Genomic DNA, 16,439 nt, shown 5'->3' on the forward strand with positions numbered 1-16,439 from the left:
CAGCAAATGAGGATTAGAGTCAGCCCAGGGTTCAGATCAGGTCACGGGTGTGGACCCACACACAGCTCGTGCAGCCATGCCGTGGTAGCATCCCACATAAAAAATAGAGGAAGATGGGCATGGATGTGAGCTCAGGGCCAGTCTTCCTCAGCAAAAAAAAAAAAAAAAAAAAAAAGAGGATTAGAGCTGAACTTGAACCCAGGCCATCCAGTCCTGGAGTCCAGATCTTCACCCTTAATCTACAGTCTCCATACACGACGAGAATAAAACGTGGCAGGAAAAAGCCTGTCACTTTGACGGGGCGTTTGCAGTGTCCTCGGCCCACGGAGGGACGTGCCTCAGCTCCCGGCCGCCTCCTGACGGACAGTCCAGCGACACGGGCCCATTTTAAGGGTCAGGAAAACCGAGTCCCTGAGGGCTGTCTCGAGGTCGGCTCACCCCTCGAGAGCCCCCACTGTATGCTCCGCCCTGAGTGGAAAACCCTCAGGTGTCCCATTTCCAGATGGGTAAACTGAGGCTCAGAGAAGTTCCACCCCCAGACCAAGCCCCCATGTGTCCCATTTCCAGACAGGTAAACTGAGGCTCAGAGAAGTTCCGCCACCCACCCAAGGTCACACAGCCAGCAAGAGGTGGCTCTGGGACTCAAACCCAGGGCTTCCCCACCAGCAGAGGGTCCGCGGGGACACAGCATGACGTCTCAACGAGGGGCGTCGCCCGCGGGTGGCTGGGCGGCTTCAGGCACGACAGGAGGGGGGACACCGAACACCAGCGGTATTTTTAACACCCCACGGCGCTCGGGAGGCCGCCCGTCAGCGCAGCGTCGCGGCCGTGGGCAGGCAGAGGCCCCGGAACGAACGTGGGGACGCGGCTGGTCTAAAGCGGCTATTTCTGGAGGCCGAGGTGAGAACACGGGGGCGAGAGGGAGGATCAGGAGCAGCCGCGGGGACCGACTCGGGCAGCCCGGCCGGGCCGACGGGCGGGGGGGGAGGACAGGGGACGACGGGACAGCCTGAGCCACCCGCCCGGGGCCGCCACCAGCCAGGCCCCCATCCTTTCTTTTCTTCCCTGTTTGTGCAAAACCTGTGCCCGGAGCCCTACTGTGCGCAGGCGCTGCAGCGGCCACAATGTGGGCAGAAACGCCTCCCCCCGGGGGAGGGGGAGTCCCCACCAGGGCGGGAGGCAGATGACGAGCCGGCTGCACACGACATGGACGTGGTGACAGGCGCTTCGAGTAAAAGCAGAGCAGGGAAGGGAAGGCCGGGTGGCTGGGCGAAGAGGCGCACTTTGCGAATCCTTGTTACGCGGGATAATAATTCGGACGTCGTGATTATTGGCAAATGGGCGTTTTGCAAATCTTGACAGGGAGGTCCGGGGAAGCCCCGCTTAAAAACGGGCAGAGAACTGAAGGAGAGAGGGAAAGCGTCGGGTCCTGAGGCTCACGTCCTGCCACTGTTAGGGTCACGTTGGGCTGCGGGTGCCCGAAAAGCTCACAAGAGGCATAATTTCTCTCTTCACGTAAAGGAAGCTCCCAGGTTGGCCTTTTGGGGCGATTATGCCCGCCCCACAATCACCAGGGCCCGGGCTCCTTCCATCTCTCGGATCTCTCATTCTTAGCCACAATATCTGCCTCGTGGTCCAAACCGGCCGCCTGAGCGCCTGCCATCACCTCCCTATTCCAGCTGGGGGTCGAAGGGAACATGCACTACCTCTTTTGGAAGGCGTTTCCAGGAAATCCTGTCCATTTATCCCATTGTTCAGAATCGAGTCATAAAGCACAGACGGCTGCACGGGACACGGGGAAATGTGGTTTTCACCAGGTGGCCATGTGCACAGACAAGTCACAGGGTTCAACGGCCCTGGAGGAGGGGGGCCCCGGAAGGCAGGCCCCCATGGCGGTCGGCGCTCCCTAAGTGCCCGCCCGAGGCCCCAGCACCCCACATCCCGCCTCCGGCCCGGGGAGGAGGGTGAGACTGCCCGGCCGATCCATCGCCGTCTCCTCGGTAAACAACTGTCAGGGAAAATAAATAGTTTTTAACAGGCTCATTAATTGAATCCAGGGACGAACAGGCTTCTCCCCGGGCCGCTGGGGAGCAACGCTCAGCCGCCGACGGGAAAATCCGGGCGCCCTGTGCTCGGCGTTCGAGGCCTCCTGGAGGCTGGACGGCTCGGGTGGGTGCTCACGCGGCTTTGACGCCTCGGCGGCCCCACCTCTGCCGGGAGCCCGCGGCGACAGCGACAGCGGCCTGATCCGCCCGCCTCTCTCTTTCTCCCGTCGTGTTTCTCTCTCAAGGGTCCGCCTCCTGGCGTCACGGGCGCCCCAGGGTCCCATTCGCGGGAGGGGGACGCGGTTTTCTCTTTCGAGTTTTACACGAGAAGAAGCGCAAAGAATTAAAAACTACGGGGTCAGGAGAGGAGGACGGGGCAGCCATCGGGGGGAGCACTGGACGGCGAGTCCAGAGACCTCGATGCGCCTGCCATTGAGGACCCCCCATGCCTGCCGAGGGTTCTGGCCATGCTGGCGTGACTCAGTCCCCCCCCCCCCCCCCCCCGCAGCTCAGGGGGTCCCAGGGCAGCTGTCAATCACAGCATCAGCCAGGCCTGCCATTGGTTCCTGGCACCGCAGTGGGGGGGCCTCAGGCAGATGTTTGACAGGTGGGGAAACTGAGGCCCGGGCAGCCAAATCCACTGGTCAAGACTCAAAATGCCACATTCGATCCCCCCCAAAGAAAGCCCGGGCCAGCCGTCCCTGGGGGGCTCCTCGGAGACGTCTCTGCTCTCGAAGGAGCATCAGGACTGGCGGAGTCCAGAAACCACCTGGCCCCGGTCCCAGGCACCAAGTCCCGCCTCCTCGGCGCTCCTCGCTGTCTCCCGGGAGACTGGAGCCCTCAGGGGCTGTTTTGGGGTTCCCTGAGCCCCTCCTCAGGGCAGCTGGCTCTCCGCAGCCACTCCTCACCCTCTCTGGGCAGAGACCTCAGACGTGCAGAGGCTCAGAGAGGGCGAGCGAGTGGCTGAAGTCACACAGCACTTGGGACCCATCTCCTTGCCCGAAATGGGGCTCCTGGAAGAAGGAACAGCGTGAACCAAGGCTGGAGGTGGGAGCAGAAGCGGGTCAGTGTGGCTGGTGCAGAACAAGTGGGTGGACAGGCGGCGGGGGGGTGGGGGGGGCTGGCAGAGGGGAGAGTGGGCATGCCACCAGAGAAGCCAAGCAACTTCCCTGAAGTCACACAGCTCGTAAGAGGCAGAAACAGATCTTCAACGCGGACGGGCCAACAACAACAAGGTCCCTCCCGCTGCTCCCGGCCCCGATGGGACCAGCTGCCCCGCTACACAGTTGCTACATGAACCCGCTACATAATTGCAGGGCCGGTGGACGACACCTCGGGGGCCCCTCGCGCAAAAATCAGCAAGAATTTCCAGAAAGCCAGAGCAGAGCACGAAAGCGGTGCAGACACTCCACGAGCACAGAAAGGGCCCCTCGGTTCGCCTGCAGGTGGACAGGCCGCCCCCAAAAAAGGCTCCGATCGGTCCAGTTTCTCGTCCCCACTCTGTGCCTCAGTTTCCCCATCTGCAAGATGTAAAAATGCCAAGGGAAGCCGGAGGCTGGGCCAGGCCCGCGGGGCAGCCTCCAGGACACGGGGACTCCGTGTCTGCTGAGGGGGCCGGCCCGGTGGCGCGGCAGTTAAGTTCGCACGTTCCGCTTCCCGGCGGCCCGGGGTTCGCCAGTTCAGATCCCGGGTGTGGACATGGCACTGCTTATCAAGCCATGCTGTGGTGGGCGTCCCACATAGAAAGTAGAGGAAGATGGGCACGGATGTGAGCTCAGGGCCAGTCTTCCTCAGCAAAAAGAGGAGGATTGGCAGCAGATGTTAGCTCAGGGCCAATCTTCCTCAAAAAAAAAAAAATGACTGCTTAGGTTATTTCCTGTTTGCGGTGGTTTTCCGGGCAAGTGCAGGTTTGGGGCCCCCTCCCCGTGTCCCCTTATTGTTCGGGAAGATGGGAGGCGGGAGGACAGTCACTCGGCCCCCACGATGGGACGCCGTTTAACCCCCAAGGACGCAGCTGGCAAGATGTGTCCCCATCTCACGGATGAGAAGACGGAGGCTGGGGGCGTGGAATTAGGGGTCGCCTCACACGGCCGGGGGTGGGGGTGGGCCCATCTCAGGAACCAGGGTGTCACCTCCGCGTCCTAGTCCAGCTCGACTAGGGGAGCGAGTGCGGGAGGTGGGCGTTCACGGCCGAGCCAACCGCCCGCAGCCTGATTTCTCTCACCGCCACAGGTCTGAGCACAAATCCGGGGTTTCTGAATCTCAGCACCGCTGACATTTAGGGCCCAATCGTCCCCCGTGGGGGGCTGAGCAGCATCACTGGCTCCCCCGTTTGCTCCATGCCAGGAGCACCCCCAGTGTGACACCCACAGACGCCCCCAGACATGGCCCGGCGTCCCCCCGGGGAGCAAAATCGCCCCCACATGCGGCTGGGGACCTGACGCCCCAGCCCCGGGAGCAGCTGGGGACGTTTCCGGAAAAGACGGGCGGGCGAGGGACGGTCCTGCAGCCGGCACGTGGTTCCCAGCCCGGCCCCGCGGGACGCGCCGGCCGCCTTCGCCGCAGCATTTAATTTGAGTCAAGTTTATCATGATGACCGATATTAATGGAATCAGGGCCGACGTGGAGGGAGCGCGTGCCGCCTGGGCCCCGCGCTCGGCCCTCCCGGCTGGTTCTCGTGTCGATGCCGCTGAGGAACCCCCCCTCACACCCCGGGGTGGCTGCAATTCTTCAACCCATTTTACAGCCTGGGAAACTGAGTCTCGGGGCCGGCGAGTGAGGTGTTCCAGGTCCCACGACCGGCAAATGGACACGTTTTAAGGAAAAGAAAGACCTGAGGATGTAAAATAGGGCAATTTCACGGAAAATCGAGATTGCTGGTTTTTCTACGAAAACCCGGCCCGTCCGGCTGTGGAGCCATCCGGGGCGCACGCCACCCATCAGCACCCCCCGTGTGGCCCCTGTGGGCACCGGGGTTTGATAAGGATGTTCCTCCCACCTCTTCCTGCCTCAGTTTCCCCCTCTGGACTGGTGTGAGGGGACCAGCCCGGGGGGCAGGCAGGTGTGGCTGGCTGTGTGGCCTTGGGCAAGCTCCTCTCCCTCTCTGGGCCTCAGCCTGGCTGCTGTTCCAAGAGCTGTTTCCCGAGCTCCCAGGTACCCATGGGCAACGACATTTGCATCCAAGCCCTGGGGGGCTTTGGGGACCCCGTAGGGTCTGCCCCAGCCCACTCACTCCTCCACCCGATCCTGCTCCCCCTCACCTCCTGCCACACAGCGGCTGCGCCCCTCCACCCCTTGCACTTGCTGTCCCCATACCCATCCACCTGTCTCTCCTCGGAAAGGCCCTCCTGTCCCCCAGTCAAAACAGTGGCTGAGTGACCGCTGGCCGCCACCAAATTTTTGGTCTCAGCAGAACCCACCGAGTTTTTCTTGCTTATTCACGTACCGACTCCCCCCAGAGACGGCAGGTCCGCGTCCGCCTGGTTCTCTGCTAGATCCCCAAATTTCATTCTGATTTTCTCTTATTTAAAAAAAAAAAAGGAAGGAAAAGAACGTACATGGCGCCGCCCGCCTGCCAGGCGTGTATTAACCCACACACCCCTCAACTGTGAGTGAGGCGATGCCATGGCACCCATTTCACAGATGGGGAAACTGAGGCACAGGGCGGCTACGGAGCTGGCCCGAGTCCCCACGGCTGGCAAGCCACAGAGCTGGACCCCGAACCCATAGGCCGGTTCTCGGGGTCGCCGGCAGCCAGGACTCGACACCTACGGATGACCGAATGAATGAATCGGAGGACGGACGAACGGACAGACGCCCGCTCGCCAAGCTCATTGACTGACCCGTCTTCTGAGCGCCCCACGGGGGCCGCCAAGCTGAGACCTCCCACCTCGTGCTCACTCGAACCCACCGCGAATTCAGGGGCCACCGCCCGGGGTCTCGGGGGCGCCTGGAACCTTCCACGGCAGCCGCCTGCCCTCCCCCACTGGCCTCCCGCGGCTCGGATCCCGCCAGGCGCCTGGCCCGGTCCTGCCGCAGAAGTGGGGCGGCCTTGATTGAGCAGCCAGCGACGGGGAACGCCCCAGTTTGCGGCGGCTGAGTCATCCTGCCATCTCTGCCGGCCGTGCTGGACCCCGCGGAGGGGGCCGGGGGTGGGGGCTGCCGGGGAGGCCCCGCCGGGCAGGTCCTCGAGGCACCAACACGTCGCTTCACCCGCATGAACACATTTTATCCTCCCGACAACTGGGAGCGGGGGGCACTATTACTCTCCGTTCTGCAGATGAGAAAATGGGAGCACAGAGAAGTTGGGGAATCTGCCCCAGGTCACACAGCCAGCGAGTGGCCGAGCCGGGATTTGAACGCCAGGAAGCCTCGGTCCAGCTTCTTCTGAGGACGGCAGCTGGGAGCCCCAGAGTTGCCACAGTGACTCTCAGGGGTCCCCAGCATCAAAATGATGTCTTTAGCAACTGGGCAGACCCCCCCGGCCTCCTCCCTAGGGGTCAAGACTTCAGATTCTGGCATCGTTGGCCCTGAGTGAGATTTCCCGTTCTGTCACTTAGGGGCTGTGTGACTCCAGGCCAGGAAGACGCCCTCTCTGTGCCTCAGTTTCCCTGTCTTCGAACGGCACCCGCAGGGGGTGTGCCGTCCAACGGCGATGAGGATGCTCCTAATTTACTCAGCAGAGGGCCAGGCCTGGGTGCCAACGCCAAAATAAGCCGGAGCAGCTATTCTCATCGCCGACATCCCCTCGTTTGCTGACAGCGGGGTTAATTATAAGCGGCATTAAATTATACACACACAGATGCGGCGACCTCGCCTCCCCAGCACCCCCGAATTTCCACCAGCGCCCAACTCCCCACGCGACAGGGACATCAGCGAGCAGGTTCCAGGGGCCCCTCACCGCCTGGCCCGCCGCCCTCAGGGGGTCCCAGGCCTCTGGGGCTGCAGCCGGGGAGAGAGGAAGGAGAGAATGCGGAGGAAAATTAGGATTTTCCGTTCCCCCAGTAAGAGGACAGAAGACGCCTGACGGTGCTCACATCAATGATTTCAAAAAACAAACAGTCGTGGGCTGCCCCAGGGGGCTGTGGACAAAATTTGCCCCTTCAGAAAAACGATGTTCACCATGCAGCCCCAGTGAAGGCGTGTGGGGGGGACAGGGTCCTCAAGACCCAGAAATGTGAGCTCAGAGCCCCCCACCGGGGTGGGATCCACGGGAACCAGAACCAAACCCAGGTGTCTTTTCAGACACGGGGTCCCGTTGGCCTCTGCGGGACCCTGAGGACCGAAGAGGGGACTCCGTCCGCGGCCAGCCCAGAACAGCGCCGACCCCCAGGTCCAGCCCGGCCAGGCTCACCGGCTCCAGGGAGGGCTCCCCAGAGGAGGGGGAAAAAGAGAGATGAAAATAAAGCAACTCGACTCGAAAGTCAAGGCCCCATCCGTGAGTCACTCCCGCCCGCTTGTTAATTTTCGCCATTGCACAAGTGTGAGCCAATTGATTTTTCATATTCCCCACGCACCCCCCCCAACACTTCTGAAATATCAGCCAGAGAAGAGACAGAAATGGTACGCCACGGTTCTCTTTTTTTCCTTTTTTTTTTTTTTTTGAGTGTCTTTTCTTTCCTTAAAGATAAAAGAGAAAAGGGAGAAAAAAACACCCCACGTACTCCACTCCACCGCCTTGAGCTGCTAGAGGGTCGGAGAGGGTGCAAACGGGACCCGAGAATAGAACACCCAGGTGTCCCCACTTGCTGTGCATCTCAGAGCTCAGATCTGTCTGTCTCTGGGCTGCTCCGGAGGACGGGGCAACATGCACTTGAACCCCAACTCCCCGTGCAGGATCCCATCTTCCCTGACTTGCAAGCCGGTAGCTTTCTGGTTCCAGACCCAGGGAAGGTGGGAAGAAGACAAAACTGACGATGCGTCTGGGGAGCCCCAGAACCCACATTCTCCCCGACCTGGGCGGTGGCGTGACTTTGTCCACAGACCTGCGGCGGTTCCGCCGGCTGGGCACGTGGAGCCTGCACGGGCCCCCCCCCGGTTATGCCTTCATGTCGTTGTCCCCTCCCGTCCCCAGCGAGCCGCTCTGCCCGGCAGGCAGCTGGGGTCTCCCCAAACACCCCGGCCCGGACATCTCGGGCTGCGGGGAAGGACAGAGCAAGGACAACTCGCACCGATCGCCCGGGAGGGGCGTCCTCCTTGCAAATTCCGGGAACCGAGACGCCCATCCCCGTGCGGAGGAAAGCCGGGGACCCCGGGGTCTCAGCACCCCTGCCTCCCTGCAGAAGCACAAGCCCCCCCAGGCAGGAGCCACGGCCGCAACGCGCCCGCCAAGCCCACTGCGCCTCCCAGAACCTTCCGCTGGCTCCACAAATGGAGCCCGATGCAGCGGGGGTAGCCGCTCTCCGCCGAAAACACTAAGCTTTGTCAATTATCCCCCAAACCCGCTGGGTTTATATATATCCGTCTTTATTTTTAGGGTTTTCCTTCCCCATCCTGAACTCTCTTGACGCCCCCCCTCCGCTCCCCCCACGCACGGCGGCTGAACTGAAGTCAAAGGAAGCCGGTGAACCAGGGGCCACGTGGCGACACCCCCCCCCCCCACCGCCCCGGACTCACACGGTCCCCGCCCGTCCCTCGCTGGCCACCTCACTGACCATCGTTCGGGCCACGCGGCCGCTGGGACAGTCAGTGAAGCCACAGGTCTCCCGGAGGCGGCAGGTGGAGGGGACAGCCGGGCTCCCGCACCTGTGAAACACAGCTGAGTGCCAATCCCAAGGCGGAAGGGGAAACTGAGTCACCGCCCAGAAAGCCTCAGGCAGAGCGGAGGTGGATCCGTCTCCTGGACCGGCCCCAGGTCTGGGGAAGGCCGGGCAGAGCCGCACGGTCTGCACCACCCCGTGAAGAAGAAAACGGGTGGATGGCGCCAGCTCCAGGAGTGTCCACCCAGACGCCACCACCACGACGTCCCTGACAACCGGCTTCCCCTCCCTTCATCCGCTCCCGACAACTCGGCCCAGAGCCACCGTCCCCGTGTTGGGAGAAAAACACCGCGTGTCTCCGAGTGGGGCCCATGGACGTGGGAAGACGCCAGGAATCCCCCGGGAAGCAGGGAAAAAAGAAAGACGCTCGGATGCTCCGAGGGGATGCAAAGAGAAGCGCAGGCAGTGGGCGACGATGATGTCCGTGCCGGCTCTCAGCGCCCCTCTCTCTGTCCCCCGTCCCCCCACAGCCCAGCTCAGGGATCGTAGAGGAGGGGGGACCCCCTGGGAGTCCAGCTGCCACCCCAGCAGCACCCTCCGGGGCCACGCCCCGCCACACCAGAATGACCCCTCCTCCCCCGTCTCCCGCAGCGGGTGGGGAGTGGGCCAGGCCATCGCCTCCAGGGGAAAGCCACTGACAATGACAGCACCGGCCCCGTCACCCCCTGGGGGGGCCGATGTCATCTGCCGGGCGGGATGGCAGGAATAGGAAAGCTCATGAGCTCACCGGCAGGCCGGGTCTCCCGCGACGTTTTGTTTCCCTGAGCCCAATTATACCAACTCTCCAGGCGATGGCAGCGGGTGGCAGCCCCCAGGGGGCTAGGGGGGCCGGGGCCCCACACAAAAGTGCACCGTCATGGTGAAAGTGCCCCCCGGGGCCCCCGGGAACGGGGCAGGAAGATCAGGGACACGGCCAGACGGCGGGCAGCAAGGGATGCCCAGCGAAGGGCACTGCAGGGAGGGGAACAAGGGGGTCCAGCTGGAGACCCGGGCCCGAGTGGGCGGGCTCTGGGATTGGGGGGCCGAACGAAAGCAGCCGCCCCCAGCCCCAGCTGCCTGCCTTCCGCAGCCAAAGTATCAGCTGGCAGAGGAAAAAGAGACTGAGGGACAGAAGGCGCGAGGATTGGTGGGGGGGGGGGCACAAAGGAAGGGGACCCTGGGAGGGGGAGGGGAGCTATGCAAATGGCAGGATCCACCGAGTCCCTCAGCCATTAATAAAAGCTCAGCCGGCGGGGCTGGCATCAGAGGAGTCGGGGCGCAGGCAGACGGCAGCTGGAGGGCAAGGCAGAGCGCCCCGAAGCAGAGGGGCCCTGGCCCCCTGCACCCCAAGGACAGCAGTGATGGGCAACCCGGAGGGATGGCCAGAACCCCAGCAGCCAGAGTCCGCGGGGAGGCGGCTGGGGGGCCCAGAGCGGGTGGGCCCCCGTCCTTGGGACCCTGCAGCTTTGTCCCTGCTTCTTAGAGTCCTAACGCCCAGCCTGGACCCCCTCGGACACCCGCCTTCCCCGGCCGCGTTGGCCTCGCTGCTTTTACAGGGGTTCGGCGGGAGGCAGAAGGGCCCCACGCTCAGAACGGGGACTTCCCCCCATGGAGATGGGGAGGAGGGGGGCAGGGGAATCCCAGCTGAGCCCAGGAGGGGGAAGGGAGTGTCCCCCACAGGGAGGCGCTGGGAGATTTCCTAACTGGGGGACGAGGTCTCAAGGGGATGGCCGAATTTGAGGAAGGGTCGCAGAAGGGGGGGGTGTATTTTCAAAATCTGCACATTTACGGGGCTCCTCGAGGAGGATCTGAAATGGGGGGTGCGAGCATCACGAAGGAGGCGGCTCCAGATTTGGGGGGGTGTGGCTGAAAAAAAGATTCCAGTTCGCGGTGGGCTCCCCGTATTGAGAATTTTGGAGAGAAAGCAGCCGAAGGGGACCTAGGGGCTTTTCGTGGGGGGGTGGGGGAGGGGGAGTGTCCAAGGGGTGATCTCAAATTGGGGAGAGATTTCCACAAGGAGGAGTGAACTTGGTCGCAGCCTGGCCGAAACCCTCGTGCCCAGGGCACGGGCACTCCAACTCGGGGGGCTCTCCTCAGGGCACGCCCCCCCCCCCGCGCCCCTTTTAACCCGGTTCCAGCGGCTCCGCCCCCGGGATGACGTCACCACTACCCCCAACCCCCGAGGGGGCTCCCGGGGCGCGCAAAACCCGCGGGGCTGGCGGCTCGAGGGGCGGCTTCCCCTCTCCTGGGATCCCCACGGGGTCCCCAGCGCCGAAGGGAGTCGGGTGCCCGACGCGCGCGCCCGGCCGCCGGAGTCCCAGGGGCTGGGGGCTGAGCCTCGCCCCGCCCGGGGGGCTGGGAGGGGGCGCCGGGGCCGCAGCAGGGTGGGGCAAGGCCAGGGTGCTGGAGGGGCGCCCCCCACCCCAAGGGATAGACGAGGCCGGGAGGGCGCTTGGGGGACACGGCGTTGAGTCGGGGGGTCTCCGGGGGGAGGGGGACTGGAGAGCGAAAGCGGCGGGCACGGCAACCGCCCCGCGCGCACCGGCCGATCCCCCTCGCTCCACCCGGAGCCACCCGTCCCGGGCTGGTCTCCACTCCGGGGCGCCTCCAGCACAGCGCCCCCTGGGTCTCGGAGACAGAGGGGACCCCGGCCGGCACACGCGCGCGTCCCCCCTCCGCGCCTCCGCCCCGCCCGCAGCCCGGGGTGGTGCAGCCGGCGGCGCTGGGCAGCTTCCAACGCCGCGCTCCGGGCGAGTCCAGCCCAGCCCCCTCCCCGCCGCTGCAGCCCCCCGCCCTGCCCGCCCGCCGAGCCCTCCCCGCGGCCCCCCAGCGCGCCGGGGCCCAGCCCCTGGGTGGGGGGTGGGGGGGGGGCATTGTTCGGCCGCAGCTGGCCGGGCATGCAGCCGGCTGCAGCGGGGCATCCTCGGCGCACAATGGCCGTGCAGCTTCCCCGGCACAAAGCCGGCGCGCTGCCCACTCGGCTGCTCCGAGACCCCCCGCTGGAGCGCCTGCATCCTTCTCGCATCCATCGAATCCCGGAGGCGCCCTCCCCGGGTACCTGGAGGCGGGCTGCGCTGGGCTCCCCGGCTCGGCCCCGCTTCACATCCTGGCCGGGGCATGGGATCCGAGCGCCGGGGCTCGCGGCGTGCGCGCGCCGGCCGGGCCGCCGGGCTGCCGGGCGAGGACACTCACTGCGGCTCGCGCTCCCCTCGCGCCGGCTCGCGCGCCCCCCTCCCCAGCCGGTGACGTCACCCTTCCGCCAGCGCCGCCGGCCGGGGGCGGGGCACGGGGCGGGGCCGGCCGGCGCGCGTCACTGCGCAGCCGCGCCGCCGCCACGCCCCCTCCGGCCAATCGGGCGGCGCGGCGCGGTCACGTGGCCCCGGGGGGGCGTTTAAAGGGCCGCGGGAGCACGTGGGGCGCGGGGCTGCGCTGGGCTGCGCGGGGCACGTGGGCGGCGGGCGCAGCGCTAGGGACCCCGGCGACCGCGGGTGTGCGCGCGAGATCCGGGGCGCGTGGCGGCAAGGCCGTGGTGCTTGCTGTGCTCTCAACTCTGCCGTGGCTCCCTAGTGTCCTTCGAGAACAATCCAGCCTCCACTTTCTGCTTTCACACCCGTCGCTCTGCCCCCGGTCTCCGTGCTCCAGCCAAGCCCGCTCCTTGCGGTTCCTCCAGCCTGCGCATTCTTGACTCAGTGCTGTTCCATCACCCGGAATCATGTTCCCCCCAAGATCTTTCCCTTTTCTTTCTGATTTTTGCTCAAACGACAGCTCCTTGGAGACGCCCTCCTTGGTGACGGCCATCAGAGCCGCCCCACGCTCCATTCTCTATCCCGTCATCCTGTTTTTATTCTGGTCACTCTAGGAGGTGACTCCATGGGGCCTGAGGATCCCCGTGGATTGATTGAATGATTGAAGGAATGAATGAAGGACTGTTTTCGGCAGAGTAAGCGCTTTACAAACGTGCCACCTGATGACCATCCCCTGCTGCCCTGGAGTCTGGACGAACCGCGTGGGATCCCAGATCAGACGCTGACTTACCGTGTGGGGCCCCGAGCCTCGGTTTTTCCTCTGGCAAAATGTGTTTGCCTCTCTGGGTCTCAGTTTCCCATCCGTGAAACGGGAGAGGGATGCCCCGCCCACAAGGAGAGTGTAAGGATGGATCCTGATAATGTGGCCAACAGGCCTGTAGTTGGTGCTTGGAAATGGGATAATGAGACAAAAAAAAAGAGAGAGGAAAAGAAAAGGGAAAGGTTACCCTGGGAGGTGGGAGTGCGCAAAGACTCCAAACCAGACTGCCCTTCGAGTGGTTGTGTCCTGAACTTGGTGAGAGCGTTTTATTTCTTCAAGGTACGCATTTTCAGAGGTCCTCGCGTCCACCAAGGGGCTCAAGTTGGGAATTTGGGGGTTTGTTCCTCCAAAATCGTTGATTCATTCACTCCGGGCCAACGCTGCAGATATAAACAAAAGGCATTAACCCGGGGAGCAAAATGAGAAGGCGGAAGTCATAAACAGGAATAGAGAGAGGAGCGAATGAATAATTAAACAGCAGCCTAAATTAAGCTCGGAGTTTCCCAGTGGCCAGCGCAGCGGCCAGATTTCCAGAGTCTATTGTGTCCTTCTTCCTGCCTAAGTGACCCTGACCTTGCCGTTGACAACCTGGCCTTGGTTTTCTCATCCAAGCAATGGGGACACAGCCCCACCCTGAAGAATCCAACGGGATGGTCTGTGCGCATAAGCTCAGCGTGGTTTCTCGTACACAGTAAGTGCTCAAGCCTTGCATGCTTGATGGAGGCAGGGTGAAGTTAGCCTGCTGGCTCTGGAGAGGCTGGACATGGCGTGAGCCCCGGGTCTGTCACCTATTAGGGGAGGGACCTTGAACAAGTCACTCTGAGCCTCAGTGTTCCTGTCTGAAGAAGGGAGACAATCACTTCTGCCTCTGAGGGTTCTCGGGGGCAGCAAAGAAAAACATGTGTAAAATATGGTACGGCGGTCAGCTCAGGAACCCAATCCGTTCCGGCCAACTGCCTGTGTGCCAGGCTGTTTTAACGGCTGGGACACAGAAGGAAGCCAAACAGGCTAAAAAAATTCCTGGCCTCCTGGAGTTATAGTCTGATGGAGGAGACAGACACCATCTCATTCCGGGTTAAAACGCAGCTCCTCCTTGCAGCCCCCGAGGTCCTGCATGGCCAGCACCATCCCCTGCCTGCCCTCACCTCCTCCAGCCGTCCCCCTCGCTCAGTGCACTCCACCCGCACCAGCCTCTTGACTGTTCCTTGCAAATATCAGGAACCATCCAGCCTCAGGGCCTTTGCACTGGCTGTTCCCTGTGTCTGGGATGCTGTTGCCCCTGCTCTTCCCAAGGCTGGATCCCCCTCATCCTTCAGAGCTCTGAGAGACCCTGCTGTACCATCCTGCTGAGGTTCATCTTCATCTCAGCACTGGATTATTTATTACAGTTTGAAAGGATTTTACATTTTGGCCAGTTTGTTTTCTGTCTGTCTCCCCACTTCACCTGTGTGCCTCTGTTTGTCCACCTGTAAATGGAGGATGTTAGTGGTCCTATCCCCGAAGGTTGTGGGGAGGGTAAAATGAGTGACATCGTGTCAAGCACTTGGCCCTGAGTGTAGACTAAAGAAGGGATCGCTTGTGGCCACTGTAAATGGGAAAACCAGGATGGCCAGCCAGGGGACCATAAAAATCAATGCCAGGAGGACAGAACATTCTAGGCTGATGTTGTTGCAGCCACTGGCCAGCCCCAGAAGGTTGGCGAGTGCCAGAAAGACGTTAAGGATTCAGTGACACCAAACGAAGACTTCTGGTGAGCCGAAACTTGAAGAGAACCCAGGAGAGAATGTCCTCCCCGGGGGCATGGCTTAAACCCCCAAGTTCCACACTGTGGAAGAAACTAGAACTGGGAGGTGGGGCGTGGTGGGCTCCGGGTCACGTCTTTCGTGGATGTGACTCATTGTTTATTGGGTGGAAAGTTCAGTCAATGAACAGTTCCATCTTCTGCAGGGGGGCTGGGGGGGGGGAATCTCCCCACCCTCCCAGCCCAGCCTCGGCCCCAGCATCTCCCAGAACCCGGTAATTAGCCCCACTGTGTTTTTATTGAGTCAACACCAGGGGAACCGTCAGCTGCCCATCACGGTATCTAAACAGGACTCCTCATGCCAAGGGCAGGATTGTCTGCACAGAACCCGGCCTTCTATCCCGGTGAGACAGGTCCAAACCATCGCCCCTGCAGCTCTGCTCTCTGGGAGAGATGCCCCCATCTTTGCACGTTCCTGCAAATTAAGCAATGCATGTTCTCTCTCTCTCTCTCTCTGCAAGTTCTCTTCGAATGCCAAAGAGAAAAGGGGAAGTGGGAAAACCCATTTGCGGAACACCTACTGGGTTGCACGTGGGGCCCCTTTGGGGATCCACCATTTAGTGCATCACGTAAGTGCTGGGGCTCTGGAGCCAGAAAGACCTGGGTTCAAATCCTGGCTGTGGCATTTGACAAAATTCGACATCACTTTGGGATAAAACACTCCAAAAATAGGCGTAAAAGCGCATATCGTCGCCATGACAAATAAATCTATAGCTAACCTCAGACTTAACAGTGAAAGTCTGGACGTTGTCACCCTCAGATCGAGAACAAGACAAGGGTGGATCTTGCCGTTCCTATGCAACATTGTATCAGAGGTGATAGCCAGGCAATTAGGAAAGAAAATGAAATAAAAGGCATCCAGATGGGAAAGGAAGAAGTGAACCATCTCTATTTGCACATGACATCATTTTGTAGATTGAAAAACGTAAGGAAACCGCTAAAAAATTAAAAAACTAATAAAATTAGTAAACAAGTTCAGCAAGGCTGCGGGGTACAAGATCAATACACAAAAATCTATTGTGTTTCTGAAGCTGTGGCAACAAACAAGCGAAATGGAATTAAGAAACCAATTCCGTTTGCAATTGATTGAAAAAGAGTAAAATGCTTGGGAACACGTTTACTGAAAGAATTGCGAGACTTACACCACGAAAACAACAAACCCTTGTTGAGAGAAATTAAAGAAGACGTGGATAAATGGAAAGACATCCTATGTTCATGGATCGGAAGCCTGAATATGGTCAAGATGGCAACATTCTCCAAACTGGTGTACGGATTTGACCCGGTTCCTACAAAAATCCTAATTGGCTTCTTTACAGAAATTGACAAGCCGATCCTACTAAAATCCGTGTGGGAATTCCAGGGGCCCGCAACAGCCAGAACAATCTTGAAAAAGAACAAAGTTAGGGGGCTCTCACTTCCCGATTTCAAAACTTATTACGAAGCTACAATCGTCATGACCAGGTGGTACCAGCGTTAAGAACAGATGTCGAGATCTGTGAAATAGAATCGAGAGTCCAAAATAAACCCTCACGTCTATGGTCAGTTGATTTTTTCAACAAGGTTGTCAATTCAGTGGGGGAAAGGACAGTCTTTTCAACAAGTGGGGCTGCAAAACTGCGTGTCCACGTGCAAAAGAGTGAGGTCAGACCCCTACCTCATGCTGTATATAAAGATTAACTCAGAATGGACCTGAGACCTAAACGTGGGAGCTGAAACCGTGAAACTGTTGGGGGAAAACAAAGGCGTAAATCTTCATGACTAGACAGTGGATGGTCTGGGGGTGATGAAAAC

The 16,439-nt window shown here is 61.1% G+C and overlaps 1 protein-coding gene across 1 annotated transcript in view; it reads right to left on the reverse strand.

Annotated features, from left to right (window-relative positions):
- The window catches only part of PTPRS (protein tyrosine phosphatase receptor type S), a 92,604-nt gene extending 80,587 nt beyond the window's left edge, over positions 1 to 12,017 (reverse strand). Inside the window, exon 1 of the mRNA XM_070491775.1 lies at positions 11,841 to 12,017. The gene's annotated coding sequence lies outside the window, so the exon portion shown is untranslated. The remainder of the gene's footprint in view (positions 1 to 11,840) is intronic.
- Positions 12,018 to 16,439: the final 4,422 nt, after the last annotated feature.

The sequence above is a fragment of the Equus asinus genome, chromosome 20, assembly GCF_041296235.1.
Source record: "Equus asinus isolate D_3611 breed Donkey chromosome 20, EquAss-T2T_v2, whole genome shotgun sequence".
In the NCBI taxonomy this organism is placed as follows: domain Eukaryota; kingdom Metazoa; phylum Chordata; class Mammalia; order Perissodactyla; family Equidae; genus Equus; species Equus asinus.